General features: G+C 43.5%; 1 protein-coding gene across 1 annotated transcript in view; it reads left to right on the forward strand.

Moving 5' to 3' along the window:
* Positions 1–456: 456 nt before the first annotated feature.
* PTPDC1 (protein tyrosine phosphatase domain containing 1) overlaps positions 457–14,309 on the forward strand; it is a 44,189-nt gene continuing 30,336 nt past the window's right edge. Inside the window, exon 1 of the mRNA XM_019536952.1 lies at positions 457–563. The gene's annotated coding sequence lies outside the window, so the exon portion shown is untranslated. The remainder of the gene's footprint in view (positions 564–14,309) is intronic.

The following is a 14,309-nucleotide window of genomic DNA, read 5'->3' on the forward strand; positions in this document are numbered from 1 at the left end:
CCTGGGACCAAGACGGCAGCAGAAGAAAGAAGCGACACGAAGGAGGCGAGACAGGCTGCAGCCGCGTCGGTCGAAGGCCGCGGGCAGACACGGCCCTTCGGGTAAGCCCAGCATCTGGTATCAGACAACGCGCACACTGCGGTCTAGTAAAAGCCACGCCAGGAGGCGCGAGCGACTTCTGCAGGGCAGCGCCGGGCCCGAGCAAGGTAGGGCGCGGTACCAGATTCACCCGAGCAGAGCGCAGCACAGGACAACAGCCTCGCGTCCACCACCCACGACCGCTCCCGTTTCCCTACTATCTCTGCGCTCCCTTTTCATTCAATGCTGCAGGCAAACGCGCAGCCCCGCCCGCTCGCACATGCGCAGTGGCCGCAGCGAGGCATACTTGGCTCCCCCTGCCCTTTCCCGATGTGGGGTGGGGTTGCCTTTTCTTCGATGCCGGCTTTGGCTGAGGTTTTGCGCGCGGCAACTGACACGGCTGTGGCCCGGCCTCGCTCCTGGGGGCGGCCATGAGTCCGCCGCGCCCCCCGGGAAGCCGCCGGGCTCCGCTCTGCCCCGCTGAGGTAAGGGCCGGGGAGCCGCGAGGGGAGCCCGCGCTGGGGGCGGGGGCGCGGGCCCCTGCTGGGCGGGGAGTGCAGCCGCCTTAGCCCGGGTACAGGGCTGCGCTCCCCGGGTGCGTCGTGGGTCGGTGGACAGTGTGCCTGCACGTGTGTGTATACACTCACGTGTAAGTGTATGTGTAAAAGTAATGTATATAATTACATAATAGATGGTAGTTAATGTAATATTAGTGAATAATAAATTAATGTGAAGCTATATGTATTACACCCTCAGGGACAGAGTGGTGCAGTCTTGTCCCCTCCTTTGCTCCCCCCAATCTTTAAAACCAATTGCTTGCCACAGTCCCTTTGGACTGTTCTTTGCTTACTTTGTTTTTCTGTGCTTGTTTGTTTTTTACATTTGCATATAAAAATGTACCTGACTCCAATAGTTGCATTTATTTTTTGCTTTGATATTAAACTGGATCTATACCCTTCCCCCCCCCAACAGCATATTAGTAAAACCTCTAGTTCACGTGGAGAAACGTTTGTTGTATTGTATGTGATGATGCACCACTCTCTTTGCACCAGCCTTTTGAAAATCCTAGATCCTCCCATGAGTGTCACACACACGCACACACTCCTCCCATGAGTGTCATACACCCCCCGCCCTTATTAGATTGGCAAAAACCACAACATTTTTCTCCTCTGCATGAAGAAATGAATAAACAGCACTGAACTTGCCTGTTGACAATTCAGAGTTAATTGTTTTGCTTAGAGCTGGTCCCTTGCTGCCTTGTTCTTAGAAAGAATCCTGTGTGCGTAGGGGGTCATCACCTGAGCTTGTAAAACTAGGGATCAAGTTGGCAGAGTAATTAATCCCAAAGTGCTACATGCACCATAAACCAAGTGTTTGCAATTACATAAAGGTTCGAAGCAATTCTCTCAGTGTTCTTTCTTCCCCTCAGCAATAGTTTCTATAAAATGTACAGTGGAGGCCCCATGTGTAAGGCAGCCCAAGAAAAGTAAGCTAGGGACACAGAAGTAATGTCTTTAGGGTCAAGTATTATCAATTTATCACCTCTATGGCATAATTAACTAACTGTTTAGTCCAGTCTCATTGTTAGGGTTCTTAGCTGGCAGCCTTAAACCATTTGAATAATATTTTTCATTGGGAAACTCCAAACATTTTGAAGCAATGTCATCCATATGTCTTATTGGTGACTTGAATTAAATAGAAGGTCATACATGGAAACTCTGCGTTGTCAAACTGAGTATGCTTTGTAGTTGTGGTGTGGGGAGGGGAAGGGAGAAAATTGGTGCAGGGGAATTGGGTGGTTTGGATGTGTGAAGAATCACTTCAGGAGGAGCAAGGCTTTATTTCATAGTTTTACAGATGGGAAACATCCTCTGTCAAATAAAGTTGGAGAATTGTTTTTAATAGGAGTAAAATTCTATTAACCAGAATATTTTGTAACACTTTCAAATCAAATATCATTTATTTGTACATGACAAGTTTTCAATTGGTTTATTGCCAAAAATATTACTGCAGCTGACTGATTAGGATTGCTTTTAGATACTTTTTCCCTGGCTTTAGTTATTTTTCATAAAGATAGAAGCAAGAGACATGTAAAGGCATGCTAGGAGCAAGGGTAGTACCAGACATTGCAACTCTTTTGACAGCAACCATATTTTGTATTCAGAGATTGAAGTCAGTAGCTTAAAAAAAATCAGATTTAAGGAGAGATTACTTATTTCTGTTACTGATAATATACTGGGGCTAGACAAGGTAGTCATCTTGTTTACTTTAATACATCAGTTCAAAATAGATGTTAATCCATGTAATTATTGAGTTCAGAGCTTACTTGCTCTTTAAGCCGTTCATAGCAACTGTTAGCAGGTTAGCATCCAAAGAGGAGGAGGAGGATGTGGTTGTTGGGTGACATCACCAACAGGTCCAGAAAGTGGGATGTGAAGTGAAGACTGCTCAGACAGTTTAAGTCTGCAGGAGCAGAGCTGCATCTTGACATCTTCACACACAAGCCACTGCCCTCCGACCCACCTCTCCCTTCAGATCCTTTTCTCTTGTGCACAGTTAGAGACAAACTTTGGAATTTTAAGCAATGTATTAAACTTGGTTTTTGCCATTACAGGTTTCCCTCACCAACCACGGATTTGAGTATCCACACTTCAGAGAAGTGGGGGGTACAGTCAGAAAATACCCCCCATGGCTCTCCACAGCACCCCAGCCCTGCTTGTGCCCCCCCCCCCCCCTCTTACAACTTTGCTGCTGCCCCTCACCCCCTGCCCACAGACTCTGTTCCCCTAGCCCTGCCAGTTTTGTCAACCACAGGAGCTTTCAGGAACCTGACCCCCATGGTTAGTGAGGGAAACCTGTATCTGTAATAAATTACTTCTTGTCATAATGCACTAGCTGAACTCCGCTTTTTGGTAGTTCATTGGGTGCTGTGTTTATATCTCACATGCTGTGCCTGTATACTTTTCAGTTTTCCTTACCTTAAATTTGCTGTTGTGACATCTCTTTCCCTTATTTCTTTGGCACAGGTTCTTATTCACCTTCTCGTGAAAAAGGAATCCAAAAGCCCTAAGCTGCTTGAACCTGTACAGCCTCCCCACTTACATACCTGCTTACGCAGACTTCCTTCTTTACATCTACAGTTACTTCTTCAGGGACTTTCAAAAGGAAAAGTCATAACAGACATAAGTTTTGCAAAGCTTTCTAAACTATCTTTCTTTGCTTTAGATAATATTAAGTTACACATATTAAAAAAGAAATAAATACTTACATTTCATTTACCAGTGTTCTAATGTAACTCCCAACTTTTCTTCTTCCTCATAATGTAACTCCATGTTTCTCTGTGCTTCAGGTCAGCTTCCTTTGATCTTAGCTGGTCCTTCAATCAAAAACAATTTTCTCAGCTACAGGAGCAAACTCCTTTTATTCATCTATTTCTTGCCCTCAGCTTTCTCATCCTGCCTCCAACTCCTAGGGTTTTATCTCCTACCACTAAGGCCTAGTTCCTTGATTGCTCCAAATTCTCCAAATCAGTTTCCCCTGAACTTCAGCTATCTTTGTTCTGCCAGAACTAGGTCTGTTCATTAGCTGGTAGTCCTTAATAATTCTCTCTTTCAAAGGCAGGCTTCCAGGTGCTAGTCTTGTATAGTGCACAGTGCATGGGGCAATAAAAGATGATCATAGCATATAACAGACATCTAATAAAATAAAGCAGTTATTAATAAGTTGTCCAGATAGACTATAGAGAGATTCCCTGTATTGTCACATGCCAAAAACCAGAACAGTAAAACTAGCACTTATGGCACAAATCAATAAAAAAGAACTCTCACAGAAATGAAAATGGGATAATAAAACTGAGCTTCCTAAACTCCCAGTCACAATATGAACGGTGTGATAGTATATCTTCTCAAGCTGTATTGAGATCAAATGCTGCTTGGAGGCAATGTCTGATAATACACTTGTGTTTCAAGAAAATGTTGAGGAAAGGGGTGGGAGGGGGAATGGATTTTAGGAAACATTTACTATCCAAGATCACTAGAAATGTAGTGGTACAACAAAACTGCAAATGCAAACTTGTAAAGAGGACTCTAGAAACATACCTTTACACATCTCGTGCCATAGCCAGCCCATGAAATTGAAATTGCCAACTGAAATAATATAACTTGAAACATGCACTTTGGAATATTCTTGATTTATAGCATATATTAATATATTAGAGCTCTTTATTCACTAAAAATTATGATATTTCTTTCTGGCCACAGAATTACAGATAAATAACTAAAATGCTTCTGTTCAGGTTTTTGGTAAGTAAAATTTAGGGCAGTTTTGGAATTTGCTTCATTTGCAAATTAATTACTATGGGCAACAATTATGATCTTGAATCCAAATTGTAGATTGCTATTTTATATTTATTTCCCATAGGATGTATATAGTAGAAGTCTGCAACGAAGTTCCCAAACAGGTTTGTGTCCTATTGCAAAAATACATTTGTAGAGTATTGCAATTATTTGATTGTGGTGACAATCTTCATGTATGAGGTAGTTAGTTCTCATAGGAAGATGGTACTTGCACTGAAGTTAGACTGTTTTGGTTTTAATTATTGTATGTAGCTTTGCTTTTACAGTAGGTGTCACTGTAGGCTGTGAGAGCTCCTACAAAAAAATTGATTGCAGTCAGTATTCACTCTAAGAAAAAAAAAATCATGTTTTTTTCCCAAAGCAGAAACATGGAAACTAATCATTCAGAATATTTATGTTTAAAATTTTTGATTTATCAATTATGACTGATTTTTAGAGAGTTTATTTTTTGTTCTGTATACTTTCTTCATGGCATTTTATCTTGCATTCTCCTCAGTGTAGAGCTTTCCCCTAATATTTCTTCTGTGATGTCTTAGTAATTGTGAATGTTGATCAGATCATGTTGTCCTCTTAATGTCTTGCAGGCATCATTCTCAATGTTAAGAACCTTGTCCTTACTCTGTTCCCTTTGTGCTGGGTTAAAGTGCCTGAGTGGCATAAACAGGTCCTAAAAAGCCCCAAATCAGGCTGAGATGAGGATTTCCCCGGAGGATGTGCTATGGGAGACAGCTATAAGATTGCCTTGTGAGGACCCAGAGAAAATACTCCGGTGGGCATGTGGGTTGATTTGGAAGAATGTATTGAGGGGCAGGTTCACAAATTGGCTGCATCAAATCACTGCTGTAACTTAAACAGGACTCCACTTCCTCCAGGACAGATCCAAAATGGTTTAGCAGATACAGTCTTAAACAAACTCTAGTTACAGAATAAGGAGATTCTTTCAATTTGTCATTACTCACAGATTTTTGAGTCCTTAGAAGCAGTTCCTCATTAGCAAAACTCCAAACCACCCTTTTTGCTAGGGTATTTTCACATCACTTTATGCTTTCAAGTGAGGTTCCTAATCTCCTTAATTGTGATTTACATTTTGGCTGTCTCCAAATGTGATAATTTTTAAATTTATAAATTAACTTGGAGCTAATAACAGGCCATGCTGCTGAGATATCTGAAATCGGAAGTATACTCTAGGGCTCAGCCTTTCATACATTTGTTCTAATGCAGCAAACTACACTACGCATGCTACGATCCAGAACACTCTTTAATAAAATGGATTTTTCATTCTGACCAGTTTCTCTGCTTAATAAGTTACGGTGTAGCTTGCCTGAGAATTGTAACACCCATAACAGGATTGTAAATTGTTACAGAAGAATAGAACCCATGATTTTTTAAAGAATGCAGTGATAAAAATATAGTAAAAGCTCTGTTATCCAGCATCCCCCGGGAATGGGGGATGCTGGATAACAAAATATGCTGGTTAATTAAGCAGCCCAGGCCACCGCTTCTCCTGCTCCATTTGGGGCATCCCTCTGCCCCTCCTGGTGCATAACCGCCCCTCCCATGGACCCCGCAGGACAGAGAGGCGGGCCCTGCACAACCTGTTATGCCCCTGGGCCGTGGGGACTCAGCAGCTCAGGCTGCTTTGCCCCGTGGGGGCTTGGAGAAACCAGACGTGCCATGGTGGGCACTTCTGTTTTCACTTTATCTTACAAGCTGGCATGCTGGTTAATTGAGCATGCTGGCTTGTAAGATGCTGAATAACAGAACTTTAACTGTAATAAAAACCATCCAGAATAAAAAGAGGTACATTTCACAGTTAAAACATTTGAGCTCATCTTCTTCATACAATCTCTAGGTATCTATAAGAACATCTGTATTGAAATATCAAGTGAAATTCCTTATGTTCAACTTTTGTATGGGAAAATCTCAGACTTATTTCAGGAATACATGACAATGGTAGCATCACAATGAATGCCTATTGTTGATGCTGAGACAGTAGCTATTGTACTTTTACTTGTTGTCCAAGTTGATTACATAAGTATCAGATGGCAGAATCATGACTGAAACAAGAGACACATAACGCTAAATGTTTTAGAAAGTTCAAGATCTAAATCAATATGTGCTCCTCAATACTCCTGTCAGGTTATGTTACCCAATGTTATATATGGCAGAAACTGATGGGAAAACACTGTATTTCTATGGCAGGAGACTATACCTTTATAGTTTTACTACTGAGGCACACGTTTTTTAAAATGAATACTGTGTTTTAGAGGGTATAACTGGTCTTGGCTTTATTCTTGGGCCTCAGGAGGCTTGTAAGATGTGTGTTTACTTTATCATTGTTGTGTGATCTCTTTTTATTACAGCATGGGACTGGGATTCAAAGGTGGGTTCTGTTCTGGACTTCTACTCTTTTGCTATGTGACCTTATATGATACTTAAAGGGACACTCATGACAAAAAATGGACCCCAAAACAAAGCTTTTGAAAGCAAGTTTTTATAACATTAAAACAATTTATGAAATGGGAATAAAATTAATTATTTATAAATCAAACTACCTTTCTACAGTTTTTGAGGAGAAAAAACTGAACACTAGGAACCTTGTAATAAGGTTGGCTACATTGCTTTTGATTGCCCCAACTAAAAGAAAAGCAAAAGTAAAAAGCATAGATTGGAATGTCCAGAGCAGATTAGGAGATTTAATTGTGCAACTTCTATAAATAGTAATGATAATGCTAAAGTGATAAGTAGATTAGGTCTTTAGATCATTTTATTGTAACTATTTGAAATTTCAGTATAATATGAATTTATCTTGTTTATTTGGTTTTGAAGACAGTGCAGAATTAGTGGGAATCAGAATTTTTAACCATATCTAGTAGGTTATTAGAAATAGTTTTCTACTGGCCCAGTCTGATTAATTAGTATCTGGGTTCATGGATAAGTGAAGTTTAAGTCCTTTGTAAAGCAGCTATAAGACGGTGCAGACAGTTTTAGAGGCATAAGCTGTCAGACAGTGACCAGAGCCTGCTCTACTAACCTAAAAAAGCCTAGTGTTGTGTTTGCATTATGGTAGTTCTGGTCTGTGCAGTTAAAAGAAGAGGTGTTACCATTACTCTAGAAAATGTAACTTGTGCCAGGATCTAAGTAGTGAATTTCAGTAGTCACAGAGGATCCCATCAAACATCTTTAATTCCTAAGGAAGGTAAGGGGAATGGAAAATGCTCAGCAGCTTGTACAATATTGGCTCATGAAATAGTGAGATTCTTATTAGTTACATATGGAGGTCCAATCTTTTAAGTGTGTAGAAATGTACCGAAAGGAGGGTGTTTGTTTCCACAATCTTGCAAAGAACAATTTTTCCAACTATTTAGTTGGTCTAGTAAAAGATATCACATCTGCCCAAAGAACCATGTCTGCCTGTGTCCTTAGATCAACATGGCTACAATCAACAACCATAGAAATGTGGGCTATTTTCTTCAATTAAGTAGCCCCATTGACTCCTGGAAAACAGCTTGAGAAAGTGAAATTACTCATGTGAATGTAGTATCTCATGCTAATATGAATATCTAATCTAGTCAGGTTTCAAAATAGGTACTTTGAATTTTTAGAAATTAAATTATTTCTGAACTAGGAGTTATACTTGTATCTGATATATAAAAAATAATGTTGACATTCAACCAGATAATATAGTTCATATATTGCATTTTAGTTACTAGCTTTCTAAGTCAAAGACTTTAAAATTCTATATAATGAGATCTCCAAGTAGCATTTTTAAATAAATTGTGCACTCTTCTATAACACCATTGTAGAACATGGAAAACATGAAGCAATGAGCACCGAATCCTTTTCTTAAAACCTTATGGGTTCATCCAGCCAAGCCTGTACGTGCCTCTTGCAACGTCTCAAACCCATTTGGAGGCATGTGCGGGATGGGAAAAGTTTCCGCCCACTGCAGGTTTGCAGCATGGGGACAAAATTAGAACCCTGAATATCCAGGGGTCAAAAAAAAATGGAGCAAAAATTCCCCACCTGGCCTGATCCCCTGCCCACTCCTCCTGCCCCCCTACCCTCCACCTGTGCAGGGCAGGCAGTGTGCCAGCAACAGGGCTCCAGTGCTGGTAAGTAAGGGGTTGGGGTGCTGGAGGTGAGGGGGGGGGCGATAGCTGCCCAGATGGCCGGGCAGGGGCACACATGGCAGTAGTGCTGCACAAAGGCCAACCCTGCACCCACAGGCACCTGGCCCAGAGGGGCAGATGCTTCTACTGGCTGTGCAGTCCCCATCTGGGTCTGGCAGATGTGCAGCAGGTCACAGCCAGGCAGCAGCCCCCACTGCCAGACTGCTGCAGTGGGTAGAGGGTGCAGGGAACTCTCAGGGCTGCTTCAGCTGGCACAAGGGATTGTGTCCCCAGGTACCAATTGGCTGGAGCCCAGAAGCTCCTGAGAGCAACTAGCGCTGAGCTACTTGCCAAGGCAGCTTTTTGTACTGATGGGGTCAGAACAGGGCACAGGTGCTGGCCCTGGGCTCTAGCTTCCCCTGGCTGCAGATCCAGGAGGAGCCAGGCAGGGTTATTTTGCCCCAAGTGGCACAGTTTGCTCCACAACAAAGTGCACATCCAAGCAAGTGCGCTGAGACAAAAAGACCCAGCTCAAATTTGCACTGCTTCTATTTGAGCTGCTGCAAGCGCACATGCTTGCATGTGTGGACATGTCCTATCTTTGTATCCATCTCCCATTTGTCTTGTCATTACTTAGCATCATCAGCCCTAAAAGTGTGTTTTGCTTCTTTTTATGGAATATCACAATGAAGCAGAATAAAATTATATGTCCCAAACCTATCTGTTGCAAATAATAAGGTTATAAGTATGATAACAGCCAAAAATGGAATTTTAAAGACAACTCTCAAAGTCTTTTAGTATACTGAACTCTAATATACTCAAGTGTGGCTGGAAAGGTTTACTGTCCAAAAGAATAGCTACTATTTGCCACATGATTAAAGACTTCAGGGGTGCACTGATAAAGATGTTCTTGGCTGATACTAAGAGCCAATTATTAACCAGCCATATCAGCTGATACTGATCTGATAATCAATTCACAGGAATGCAGCTGGGCAGCATGGAGAGCAGCTCCCTGCAGTTAAGTCTGTGAAGGGGCAGGGGCCTGGTGGGGGGGTATAGAGGCCTCCACAGTGAGGGAGAGAGTGGGGCAGGGGTGGGAGTTGGGGGTGTTGCCCAGCTAGGACAGTGAGTGGGACCCAGGGCAGAGGTGGAGAGCAGGATGGAGCCCCAGGCAGCTTGTCCAGGGAATCAGCGTCCTGGTGTTTAAAAATGGCAGCAGGGGGTGCTTGAATTAACATTCATTCAGTGAGTGTTAGTTCAAGCACTGCCACCACTATTTTTAAGTGTGGGAGAGCTTTTAACCAGAGCATAGCCAAGTGGGGTGAAGGTGGATGCGGGCTGCCCGCCTTGGGCTCGGAACTCTCTACCCTGTTGTCTTTGCCCTGGGGCCCCCACGCCAGCCGCTTGCCCCCTGCCCGCCCAGCAGCAGGAGATGCAACTCACTGACCCCACTGCTGCTGGGCAGGCAGGGGCCATGTAGCCAGTGCAGGGCTCCTGGGGGAAAGGCAGCAGAGTGGAGAGCCCACAGCGAGCAGCCAGTATGTGCCCTGTGCACAAATATGGCGGGGGCAAATGCCTCGTGGGGAGTGCATGCAGCGGTGGGGAGCTTCTTTACCTCATGCCCCCTGGATGAGTTGCCTGTGGCTGTCTCGCTCCCCACCCTGGCCTTGGGTCCCATTCACCACCCTGGCTGGGCAGCATCCCCAGCCCTACTCCCTCCCTCATCTTGGCCTCGATCTGCCCCCTCCATGCCCCTTCTCTCCCCTACATCCCTTCCCCTCCACAGACATAGCTGCAGGGAGCTGCTCTCAAAGCAGCCCAGCTGCACTGCTGGCCATGTGCATGCGTGTGGCCATACACATGCATGCTACATCTGTGGGCCCTGGCTAGAAGGCATATTTAATTATAGACTCATAGATTGTAAGAAGCTGGAAGGGACCTCGCAAGATCATTGGGTCCAGTCCCCCAGCACTAGGCAGGAAAGACTACTGGGGTCAGGTGACCCCAGCAAGGTGACCATCCAGTTTCCTCTTGAAGATTTCCAGGGTAGGCGATTGTACCACCTCTGGAGGGAGTTTATTCCATAGTCTGGACACCTTAACTGTGAAGAAGTTTTTCCTGGTGTTAAGCTTGAAACGGTCTTCCAGGAGTTTGTGGCCATTATTGCTGGTTTTGCCCAAGGGTGCCCTGGTGAACAGTTGTTTGCCAAGCCCTAGATGTATTCCCCTGATGTAGCGGTACACTGCTACCAAGTCCCCTCTTGGCCTTTTCTTTTTTAGGCTGAAGAGGCCAAGGTCCCTCAGCCTTTCCTCGTATGCCTTGCTTTGCAAGTCTCTGATCATATGGGTGGATCTTCTCTGGACTCTCAAGCTTTTCCACATCCCTGTTGAAGTGCAGTGCCCATTGGATGCACTACTCCAGCTGCAGCCTCTCCAAAGCCGAATAAACTGGAAGAATCTCTTCCTTAGTTTTGCTTGAGATGCGTCAGTTGATGCATGCCAAAGTATTGTTTGCTCTGCTGGCAACAGCATCGCACTGATGGCTCATGTTCATACTATGGTCTATTACAGCCCCTCGGTCCCTTTCAGTCATGGTGCTAGTTAGTTTGGTATCATCGAGCCTGTAAGTATGTTGGGAATTGTTCATCCCCAGATGGAGCACATTACACTTCTCAATGTTGAACTTCATCTGGTTCCGATCTGCCCAACTTGCCAGCGTGTCTAGGTCTGCCTGTATCTGCAGCCTATCTTCTAGCATGACCACGCTCCCTCATAACTTTGTGTCATCCACGAACTTGGCCAGTGAGCTCTTCGACCCCACATCCAAATCATTGATAAAGATGTTGAAAAGCACTGGACCAAGCACGGACCCCTGAGGGACACCACCGACCACTTCGCCAGGATGACACAGATCTGTTTGTTAGAACTCTTTGGGTCCTACTCTGCAGCCAGCTCCTTACCCACCTATCTAGCCGTTAGGCCTGCAATCCTCCAATTTTATGGGATACCAGATCAAAGGCCTTTTGGAAGCCTAGGTGTGCAATGTCGACCTCCTCTCTCTTACCCAGGTGGTGAGTTACGTGGTTGTAGAAGATGAGATTGGTAAAACAAGATCTGCCGGTGATGAAGCCATGCTGACTGTCATTCAGAATCCTACTTTCTGCGAGCATATTGCACATAGACTCTTTGATGAATTTTTCCAGGATTTTCCATGGGATAAAAGTTAGGCTAATTGGCCTATAGTTGCCCAAGTCCTCTCTCTTCCCCTTCTTGATGGGCACAGCATTGGCTCTCTTCCCATCTTCAGAGACCTCCTCTGAGTGCCACGAGTCTTGAAAGATTTTTGCCAGAGGTTCTACAGTGACTTTGGCCAGCTCCTTCAGCACTCTCGGATGAAGTGCATCCAGTCCTGTTGACTTAAACGTCTAATTTTTCTAATTAATCATGCACCAGTTCAACGTTAATAGTAGGAAGGCAGTCATTCCCACCATGCCTGTTCTGAATCTTATCTAGTATGATTTTCCCCTTAGTCCAGTGAAACAAAAAAAAACTTATTGATGAGCATTATTGGCTACACTGGCTGAAAAAAGCCGATTTAATGCAAACTTCCCTCTTATGGGTGCCAATTTGGTATGCAACCAATATATCTGTGCACCTATAAAAGACTTTAATGGATATTTCCATTCATGTTATTTTTCAGGTATGAAAAAGAAAGGAATTACAATAATTTACCCTAAAGGCTGAAAAATATTAATTAAAATTGCTTTTTCCCCCACTGTGGTAAAGATCTGTTATTAGTCTAAATATAGAGTATTTCTTACTAGTATTTCTGAAATTAAAACTGAGTGGATGTATATGTTTTTAACTTCTTCATGATGCACAAAAATGCCTTACATGTAGAAAAAATGAATTCCTTTTCTCTTTCTGTAATTAACAAATGCAACATTTATGAGTAAATTTTATAATTGGCGTAACAATATAATGGAGTGTGCCAGAACCAGTGTAATCTTGTAACCATTTCATCACATCAACTTCTCATAGGACATCAAACCAATCACTAGGTTTGAAAACAGCTTTTAACCATGTTATTTGTTAAGAAAACAAATATTAATTAGAAAGTCTAATTAAAAAGGATAGGATGTGAATGCACATGTTTATCCTGCCACAGTTTGTCTTCAATCTTTTATTCTGCAGTAAAATTACACTGATGCTGGCTGTGTCTATGTTCATAGTTGTTACTGTAAATTTAGTAGTAATGCAAATGGGCAGTAACGTAAGTTAGTGTGCAGTAGCGCCGGTGAATGCCTTTTTTTGTGACCATACTGTGCAGTTGCCTAATACTACTGTGGAGTAACACTGTGTCATGGTTTTTGCTATGTGATGTTATTGTGCAGCAGTATCGGGTTATTGAGCAGTCAGTGTCTCCTATAGATGCGCCTACTGAGGAGCAGATGCATACAGCCAACTCTGGAGGTAGATTATGTATGAGATGGTATGCAGTTACAAGTCCTCACTACTAGGCAGAAGTAAGCCAGCAGTAGTCAGGAGCTACCCTGGGGTGAAACTGATTACATCTCTGGACACTCAGGCCAGGTACAGACATTACACTTTTTCTGACTTAGGCAATCAAAAAATCAGTCTATACCTGTAACAGGACAGAAGTTTGGAGCACACAGACCATTTTAAAATTGGCAGATCCTGGTTTAAGATAGACCTGGATCGATGTAGTATCACACTTACTCAATCTAGATTAGACTAGTGAGTTGAATTTCAATACTAGGTCCGCTTCCAAATCAAGGTAGGTCACTGTCTGCTGGTATCAGTTGCCTGTGCAGCTTCCCTTACTAGCCCTCCCTTGCAGGGAGCCACTGTGTGGATTACAGAATGCCCATCACGCTAACTGCTGATGGAGCAGGGAGGGGAAGGAGGGATCAGCTCCCTATGTGTTATAGATTGATTAATTGAGCTGAGTTAAAATTAGCTGCTGTTTTTCTTTTTTTTAAATTTTTTGTCCCATGCATGGCCATCGGGAGAGGGATTGAGAAGTGGGGTGGGGGTGGGTGTATGTAAGAGAGTGCGGGAGATAGTTGGGGAGAAAGAGAGAAATATTTTTTTCAAATCTTCTCCCTCAGTTTCATTTCTCCCCCTCAGTTCTTTGATTCTCTCTAAAGCTCTTCCTGCTGTGAAAGGTGCTGACCAGCACAGAAAGACAGCCATTTAACTTAGTTGGAGTGTAGTGCTAATAGCACCTGGGTTGTAGGTTTGATCCCTGGTTAAACTAGATGATATCCTGAGGTCCCTTCCAGCCTTACTTTTGTATGAAATATTTCTAGGAGAGGCCACCACCATCCTGTCACCAGGCAGCTGGCTGCATTGGGCTTCTCCTTTTTTAAACATTTCTTTTAAATTTTTCCCTTCCTGCCTCTACCGTGGTGATTATTTCTGCTCAACCTGCTGCTTCCCATGGCAACCATCTCACAGTTCAGCCCAGCAAGGGTGGCTTTTCACTGTGCTTGGCTTCTGCACTTTTTTGTGCTGTAGTGCAAAGGGCTGGAATGGCAGGGACAGGAGTGGGGTGAGGTACAAGGAGGGCAGGGGTGTAGATGTGTGTGAGTCTAGGGTAGCAGGTTTGTGTGGGTCACTGCTTGGGGTATTTTTACCCCCTTCTCCCTGTGTTTCTCTGGTGCGGACCTTGCTGCTCTTCATCCCCTTCCTAGTTTCCCTGCTGGCCAAGGTGGTGCCTTTGGTTTAGAGCAAAAATAGAC

The sequence above is a fragment of the Crocodylus porosus genome, unplaced genomic scaffold (genome assembly GCF_001723895.1).
Source record: "Crocodylus porosus isolate Cpor-Errol unplaced genomic scaffold, CroPor_comp1, whole genome shotgun sequence".
Lineage (NCBI taxonomy): Eukaryota > Metazoa > Chordata > Crocodylia > Crocodylidae > Crocodylus > Crocodylus porosus.